Below are 9,879 nucleotides of genomic sequence, written 5' to 3'. Positions count from 1 at the left end.
ATATATAAAACACTTAATACATGTTCTAGAGTTAAACTAGGTTTAATCCTAACTCTTCGGTTTATAATTTTTGTGACTTAAGCAAGCTATATAACCTCTAAATTTGTTTCCACTTCTACCCTACACCAACATCCCGAATTTTGAGACTTCTTTTCTGAGATCAGAGTGTGTTCTTTTCAACATTTATTATTTCCACACTCTTAAGAAACCCTCTCTTTGCTTTCTTTGCATCTCAATTATATGAGTCCCTCTTTCTTTCCCTATCTTCATCTCCATTTGGTTTCATTACCTAACTTGGGCTCTACGGTTTGGCCTTCCAAAGGTGCTTTAATCACCATGCTGGAATCCCCCCTTTACTGTTTGTCAGGTCCAGTTTTTGAAACTATAAAGTTGTACAGTTCTCTTTTCCCTCGACTCCACTTTCCATTTCCCCCTCCTATTTTTGAGCTAGTAAGACTTGCTAGATAGAAATTATAAAAATTAGGTGATTCATAGACCTGTACCCCTGGGGGCTAATAATACATTATATGTTAATTTAAAAAGAAATTATAAAAGTTTTTTTTTTTTTTTACAGGTCTGTGAATCACCAGGTTTACACACTTCACAGCACTCACCAAAGCACATACCCTCCCCAATGTCCATAATCCCACCCCCTTCCCAAACCCCCTCCCCCCAGCAACCCTCAGTTTGTTTTGTGAGATTAAAAGTCACTTATGGTTTGTCTCCCTCCCAATCCCATCTTGTTTCATATAAAAGTTATTGTGAGACTCATAACGTTCTTCTACCTAATTTCAGTTGAAAACTCATTGCCTCTTTGCATTCCTTTCAGTCTTTGCTTATGAACTCCTGTCAAACTTTTTTCAGCAGCTGTTTCAAACATTTTCCACTCTTTTCAAGTCTCAAACCTACTGGAAGCCAAAGACCTTGCCTCCCACTTTATCGAAATCAAACTACAAACGCCCACAACCTATTTTCCAGTAGGGGTCAGGATATCCCCCCTGTACTTGAGACTTACACATCCAACTGCCTTTGTGACCTCTCCCTTTGGATTTCAATGGCACCTACCAATATCCTACACAATTACTGATGTTCCTGAATGCTTTTTATTTCCCTACTTTTCCTTGAGAGAAGAGACTGTATTTATTTATCTTTGGATCATCCAATTGTATACAACACATAATTAGTTAAGTAATTAACAAAATTCCTGATCTTCTCCAATCCTACTCTTCCCACAGTCTTTGCCAGTTCAGTAATTGAAAATATCATCCTTCTGTATGGAACCATCCTTCTGATGGATGGATGGATGGATGGATGGATGGATGGATAGCAGATGGATGAAGACCCATCCATCTGCTAAGATTAAGTACATTCATGTGCACTGCCTCAAAATAAAGGAAAAAAGCAACCATTTCAACTTCTATTACTTTGGAACTTCTGTTAGGAGCAAGGGATTCAAACTTTTAAAATATTATCTTTCTGCTTCATCACAGCTTGTCTTTATTTAAGGGTAGGAAAATTTATTGTCCTGGTTGCATGGGTGTTTGCTTTTCTGCACCACTCACCTCTGCCTGCCCATGTGCTGAGCAGGTTCTCACTACAAAGGGATTGTGGAGAACCCCTAGGGCATGAAGTGAGACGTACAAGAGCACAGGCCTGGCAACATGCCATCAACCTATACCTGTGCAGAGGTGGTTGAAGCCTGCATGATATCAATGTCTGCATCATGACAGAAATTAGACTGAGGCAGAAAGGATTTGAATGCTGTATGTCAAGAACTGAGGGTTTGTGATTTTACCCTACTCATAAGCTCACTAAGTAAGCCTGCCACAGTTTTACAGATCCTGACAGAAGATACCAGACTCCTAGGTCAGAATCCAAGGACTTTTTAAATTTACAACAACAGCAATAGCCAGAGTAGCAGTGTTTCTCTAAACCCCCAGCTCTCATAGGGCAGCGCAGAGACAAATTCTTAGCAGTGGGCTATATTACAAATGAGGACCTGAGCTTAAAAAGCCTCAATTCTTTAATGGTCAGTAAACATGCCTGACATCTTCTTCAGTAAGAGACACTATCTCTATCTTTTAAAAACTGTTCACTATTGGGATGCCTGTCTGGCACCCTTTTAAAAGAGAAATTGACAACCCATAAAATTACATAGGGCCTGAAAGATAAAGGTCCAGAAAAGTAAGTCACATAGAAGCAAAGATACAAATGAATGTGGCTTCACTTAATAAAACACAAAATTTCCATGCCTTTAGCCCTGGAAATGAGATTCACCAAACATCAAAAACCGAAGAAAAAAAAAAAAAAGAAAGAAAGAAAGAATCTGACCAAGAGCTCTGACTCTCTACCCTGGGTGCCCCTTCTCCCATGAGGATCTCTCACTCTGCTTCCCACTGCCACAACTACAACACTGCAGGGACTTGCCCCTTCTCTTCATAGTCTGGTCAACTGCTGGCCAAAAATTCCTCCTTTGCTTCTCCTGATTATAGCTGAGACAAGCCTTGTTCTAAAAAGACTACAAAGTGTTAAGGAAAAAAATCTCAAAGTTTAAAAAGGAGAAAACCCTAAGGAAAACACATGAAGCATAGAAGGCAGGTCAGTTTGCACAGATTAGTGTGTTCCTAAAATAGTCAGTTAACTCTGAAGGTCACAAATTATGGCCAATCTCTGTGTAACTGAAAGTAGCAACACTCTAGGAGCAAACAATATTACAATATTGCCAGAGGCCCTCAGTTTCTCAGTCTCCACAGGGTAGGTAATTTCATTTCTGTAGAGATGGCTGATTCCTTTCCCCATTTAAAGCCATAACTGGGGCTTCTGGCTGGCTCAGTCGCTAGAGTACATTCTTTTTAAAAAAGATTTTATTTTCGGGGTGCTTGGGTGCTGGGGTGCCAGGGTGCCAGCAGTCAGTTAAGCTTCTGGCTCAGGTCATAATCCCAGGGTCCTGGGTCAGGGTCCTGGGATCAAGCTCTGAATCAGGCTCCCTGCTCAGTGGGGAGGCTGCTTCTCCCTCTCCCTCCGCTGTTCCCCCAATTATACTCTCTTGCTCCCAAATAAATAAATAAAAGCTTTAAAAGAAAAAAATTTAAAGATTTTATTTTTAAATAATCTCTATACCCAACATGGGGCAAGAACTTGCCTTCATAAGATCAAGAGTCACATATTCTAGGGAAGACAAAGAAACAGATGGAGCACAGGGGATTTTTGAGGCAGTAAAACTATTCTAACACTGTAATGGTGGATAAATTTCATCATTCACCTGTCAAAATGCATAAAATGTACAAAACAAAGAGTTAACCTTAATATAAACCATGGACTGTAGTTAATAATAATGTATCAGTATCAGTTCATCAATGGTAAGAAACCCTACTAATGCCAGATATTAATAGGATAGATGATGTTAGAGATTCCAGTCTGGGTCTGAAGGCCTGGGAATAAGGAGCACTGGTCCAGGAGATCAGTGCCCCACTCAAACAGTCAGGCAGGAAGGGCTGAAATCTTCTTTTCTCTACATTTTTATTCTATTCAAGCCCTCAACAGGTTGGAAGATGTCTACCCACATTAGGAAGGGCAAAGTACTTTACTGATTCGACAAATTCAAATGGTGAGTTCATCTGGAAACATCCTCCCAGACAGTCAGAAATAACTTTTAGCCAAATATCTGGTCATCACATGATCTAATCAAAGTTGACACATAAAATAACTATTGCACTGAGTATACCTTTTTTTGAGAGCCCTAACTTTCAAAACTATATTAATGTTTCACATGGGTGGGAAAATAAAAATGTAATATAAACAGAAACAAATTACTCTAACCATATCTCAAATGAGTAATGAAACCACATTAACAAAAAAAGTGACCCAAGTAAATTTTGAACATAGTATTTTGTCTATGTAAAGTGGAAAATTTTGAAATCTACATAGTGGGTTTATTTCTCACAGTAGTATGGGCTAGAAATTCTGAAACCATTTTCTCTTAATTCAATTAATGAGCAAGAAACTAAATATATGGTAGATAATGAGGTCAGGTTATTCGCTATGAGAGAGTTAACGAAAGTGGAAAGGAGGAATCCAGAATGACTCCTGTGTCTTGGAATGTAACTAGTTGTATTCATATGAATTCAATTTTCACTAAATAGACAAAGAAATACATATCAACATATGTATGCATAAATATATGTACTTATAGATATATACATATATAGACACATATGTATCTTCCCTAGTTCTGTATTAGTTTTCTTTTTTTATAAACATATAATATATTTTTATCCCCAGGGGTACAGGTCTGTGAATCGCCAGGTTTACACATTTCACAGCACTCACCAAAGCACATACCCTCCCCAATGTCCATAACCCCACTGTATTAGTTTTCTATTGCTGCTGTAACAACTTATCACAAATTAGTTATTTGAAACAATATAAATCTATTATCTTAAAGTTCTGTAGGTCAGAAATCCAAAATCAAGGTGTTGGCAAGCACCTTCTAGACACCTCAGGGGAGAATCTGTTTCCTTACCTTTTCCAGGTTTCAAAGGCCACCTATACTCCTTGGACAACAGTCTTCTTCATCCATCTTCAAAGGGGGCAGCACAAGGTCTTTTCTTCTCCCTGACTTCTTACTTTCCTCTTACAAAGACCTGGTGATTACACCAGACCCACTCAGATCACCCAGAGTAATTCTACTATCTCAAAATCTTGAATCTCATCTGTAAGGTGTCTTCTGAATGAAAAGTAATATATTCATAGGTTCCAGGGTTAGGATGTAGACAACTTTGGGGAACCATTACTCTGTATACCACAATGTCTTTATACATATATGTACCTGTATATATATATATATATATACATATATATATATATATACACATACATACATACACACACACACACACACACACATACATGTATTCCCTAGTTCTTACAGCTGAGAGGGTCTAGGAGCAATAACACCCAGTAGCAATAAGCACACTGTTTCCCCAGATTCTGGCTGCTAAACACCACACTCCATTAAAAGGAACTAGAGCGCCTCGAAGAAATGATTGATTCCAGGACTAGATCAGGGAAAGTATAAGGTCTAGAATATCTTTTTGCAACAGAAAGTAAGAAAGGGCTCTAACAATGATATGGACATGTCTAAAGAACAGAGGAGTTGGCTTAAAAAGTTTCCTATTAATGAAATCTAGTACAATTCACACATCAAAAAAATAAAATTAATATTGAATTATAATCCACAGAATTTTAAAAAATGAATCCACAGTGTTAGAAATAAATCAAATTAAATAGTAAATAAATAGAGGTGAAGGAAAAGTTCCTACATTAGTAGAATGCCTAAAAAAAAATGTAGGAAGAACAATGGAATTAGAAACTTGCCATAAAAGTAATGAGTGGAGGGGAAGCAAGATGGCGGAGAAGTAGGAGACTGAAATAGCATTAGGTCCCAGGAGTTCAGCTAGGTAGTTATCAAAACATTCTGAACACCTACAAACTCAAAAGGAGATAGAAGAGAAGAAGAGCAGCAATTCTAGGAACAGAAAATCGACCACTTTCAGGAGGAAGGACTTGAGGAGAAGTGAATCCGAAACATGGAAAGATAGACCGCAGGGGGAGGGGCGGGTTCCCAGCAAGCAGTGGAGCAGCGGAGCACAAAATCAGAACTTTTAAGAAGTCTGCATCACTGAGGGACATTGCTCTAGAGGCTAAGCAAGGATGGAGCCCTCATGGGGACAGTGTGGTCTGAGGACCCATGAGGTCACAGAAAGACCAGGGGTGTCTGAGTGCAGCAGAGCTCCCAGGTATCAGAGCGGGGAAGCCAACTATAGAGATGGAGATGAGCAGTGGGCTCTCGGGTCAGGGTTACCTCAAACTGTGATCTGAGGCACAGTGAGGCCACTGCTCTTCAGGCAAGGACCTGACTAGTGGCAGATCCAGGGAAACTCACTTTCCTCCTCTGGGAGGATTGGTGTGGGAGTGCATGGCAGGAATCTGCTGGGTTTGGAGACTCCAAACGGGGCCGTGCACCAGAGATGGAAACACTTGGTCACAGGTCAGGTGAGCATGGAGTGCATCCAGAGACCAGGGAGACAAGAGCAATTGACTGCTTTTCTCAGGGAGCACTGAGGAGTGGGGCCCCAAGCTATCAGCTCCTCCAGGCCAGAGATTGGGAGGCCACCATTTTCATTCCTGTCCTCCAAAGCTGTAAAGAAAGCATTCAGGGAACAAAAGCTATGGAGAGTAAACCTGAGCAGACTACTTAGCCTGGCTCCTGGCAAGGGTGGTGTAATTCCTCCTCCAGCAAAGTGATTTGAGAATCACTACAACAGACCCCTCCCCCAGAAGATTAGCAAGAACATCCAGCCAAGACCAAGTTCACTGATCAACGAGAACTGTGGAACTCCAGAGCTGGGGGTAAGCAACACATAGATTTCATGGCCTTTTTCCTGTGATCCTTTAGTCTTGCAAAGTTAAATTTTTTTAATTTTTTAATTTTATTTTATTCTTATTCTATTTTTTAACTTTTCCTCTTTCCTCTCAATGTTTTTTTGATTATTTTATCTTATCAATATCTTTTTTAAAACAGTTTTAAATTTTCATTATTATAGTCATATTTTATTCCTTCATTGTATTTAACCTTATTTTTTGTATACATCTAGGTTTTTTTTCTTTAAAATTCTGGGATATAATTTCTTCTAATAGATCAAAATGTACCCTAAATCTACCTCCAGCCTGATCACATTCTCTCCTCTTTTTTTTCTTTTACCAACCATATACTTTTCTTTCTTTGAAATTTTGGGAGGTAGTTTCTTCTAAGAAACCAGAGTATACTCAAAAATCGAGGGGTTGGTTCTGTTTTATTCACCATTCATATGTATGTGTATGTATGTGTATGTGTGTGTATGTATATATATATATATATATAAATATAAAATTCCCACCCCCCATCAAAATCCTTGAGGAGAACACAGGCAGAAACCTCTTTGACCTCAGCCACAGAAGCTTCTTCCTAGAAACATTGCCAAAGACAAGGGAAGCAATGGCAAAAATGAATTATTGGGACTTCCTCAAGATCGAAAGCTTTTGCACAGCAAAGGAAGCAGTCAACAAAACCAAAAAATAACTGACAAAATAAGAGAAGATATTTGCAAACAAGATACCAGATAAAGGGCTAATATCCAAAAGCTAGAAAGAACTTATCAAACTCAGCACCCAAAGAACAAATCCAATCAAGAAATGAGCAGAAGACATGAACAGACATTTCTGCAAAGAAGACATGCAGATGGCCAACAGACACACGAAAAAGTGCTCCACATCACTCGGAATCAGGGAAATACAAATCAAAACCACAATGAGATACCACCTCACACCAGTCAGGATGGCTATAATTAACAAGTCAGGAAACAACAGGTGTAGGGAAGGATATGGGGAAAGGGAAACCCTCTTACACTGTTGGTGGGAATACAAGCTGGTGCAGCCACTCTGGAACACAGTATGGAGTTTCCTCAAAAAGTTGAAAATAGAGTTACCCTACAACCCAGTAATCACACTACTAGGTATTTATCCTAACAATACAAATGTAGTTATCTGAAGGTGGAAAGTGCACCTGAATGTTTTTAGCACCAATGCCCACAACAGTCAAACTATGGAAAGAACCTAGATGTCCATCAACAGATGAATGGATAAAGATGTGGTGTATACACACACACACACACACACACACACACACACACACACAACCAACGGAATACTATGCAGCCATAAAAAATGAAATCTTGCAATTTGCAACAATATGGATCGAACTAGAGGGTATTATGCTAAGTGAAATAAGTCAATTAGAGAAAGATAATTATCATATGGTCTCTCTGATATGAGGAATTTGAGAGGCGGGGCAGGGGGTCATGGGGGAAGGGAAGGAAAAATGAAACAAGAAATGACTGGGGGAGACAAATCATTAGAGACTCTTATTCTCAGGAAACAAACTGAGGGTTACTGGAGCGTTGGGGGGTAGGGATAGGGTGACTGGGTGATGGACATCTGGAGGGGTATATGCTATGTTGAGTGCAGTGAATCGTGTGTGACTGATGATTCACAGACCTGTACCCCTGAAGCAAATAATATATTATACGTTAATTAAAAAATTAAAATATAATGCTGACTGGCTAGAGTACATTCATGTGACTCTATAATATTTTTGTATCATGGAGAGGAAGGTATTACACTAAAGGTCAAGAATCCTAAATTCTGAAGTAAATGGAAAGATATTCCATGTTCATGGATTAGGAGAAAAATATTATTAAAATATTGATACTACTCAAAGCAATCTACAAATTTAAAATTTAAAACATTCTCAATCAAAATACAAACAGCATTTTTCATACTACTAGAACAAACAATCCTAAAAATTTGTACAGAAGCACAAGAGACTCTAAATAGCCAAGGCAATCTTAAAAAGAAGAACAAAACTGGAGATATCACAATAATAGATTTCAAAGTATACTACAATGTATAACAATCAAAACAATATGGTACTGTCACCAAAACAGACATAGATCAATGAAACAGAATATAAAACTGAGAAATAAACCCACAATTATATGGTCAGTTAATCTGTGACAAAGCAGTAAAGAATATGCAATGGGAAAATTAGTCTCTTCAACAAATGGTGCTGGGAAAACTGGACACCTACCTGCCAAAGAATGAAACTGGACCACTTGCTTACACAAAATATACTCAAAATGGATCAAAGACCTAAATGTGAGACCTGAAACCATAAAAATCCTAGAAGAAAGCACAGATAGTAATTTCTGTGACACCAGACATAGCAACATTTTTCTAGATATGTCTCCAGTGGCAAGGGAAACAAAAGCAAAAATGAACTACTGGGACTTCTTCAAGATAAAAGTCTTCTGCACAGCAAAGGAAACAGTCAACAAAATTAAAAGTCAACCTACAGAATGGGAGAAGATATTTGCAAATGACATAACTGATAAAGGGTTAGTATCCAAAATATAAAAAGAATTTATAAAACTCAACACCCCAAAAACAAATAACCCAATTAAAAATGAGCAGAAGATATGAATAAACACTTCTCCAAAGACATACAAATGACCAGACACATGAAAAGATGCTCAATATCACTCATTATCTGGGAGGTGCAAATCAAAACTACAATGAGATATCACCTCACACCTGTAAAAATGGCTAAAATCAAAAACACAAGAAACAAGACGTGTTGGTGAGAATGTAGAAAAAAGGAACACTTGTGCACTGTTGCTGAGAATGTAAACTGGTTCAGCCACTATGGAAGAGAGTATGCAGGTTCGTCAAAAAATTAAAAACAAAATTACCATGTGATCCAGTAATTCCACTATTAGATATTTATTTATCCAAAGAATATGAAAATGCTAATTCATAGCATTATTTTTAATAGCCAAAGTATGGAAGTAGCCCAAGTGTCCATCCACAGATGGATAAAGATGAGGCATATATATAATGGAATATTACTCAGCCATAAAAAAGGAATGAAATCTTGCCATTTGCAATAACTTGGATGGATCTAGAGAGTATAATGTGAAATGAAATAAGCAAGTCAGAGAAAGACTAATATCATGTGATTTGATTCATATGTGGAATTTAAGAAACAAAACAAATGATCAAAGAAAAAGAGACGTACAAAAAAATAGACTCTAAGCTATAGAGAACAAATGGTTACCAGAAGGGAGGTAGGGGAATGGGTGAAATGGAGGCTGGGAATTAGGAGTACACATATTATTATGAGCACTGAATAATGTATAGAATTGTTGAATCACTATATTGTACACTTGAAACTAATACAACACTGCACATTTATTATACGGAATTTTAAAAATAAATAAAAAA

This window comes from Mustela erminea, chromosome 7, assembly GCF_009829155.1.
Source record: "Mustela erminea isolate mMusErm1 chromosome 7, mMusErm1.Pri, whole genome shotgun sequence".
Classification (NCBI taxonomy): Eukaryota; Metazoa; Chordata; class Mammalia; order Carnivora; family Mustelidae; genus Mustela; species Mustela erminea.
This window is presented reverse-complemented; position numbering follows the sequence as displayed.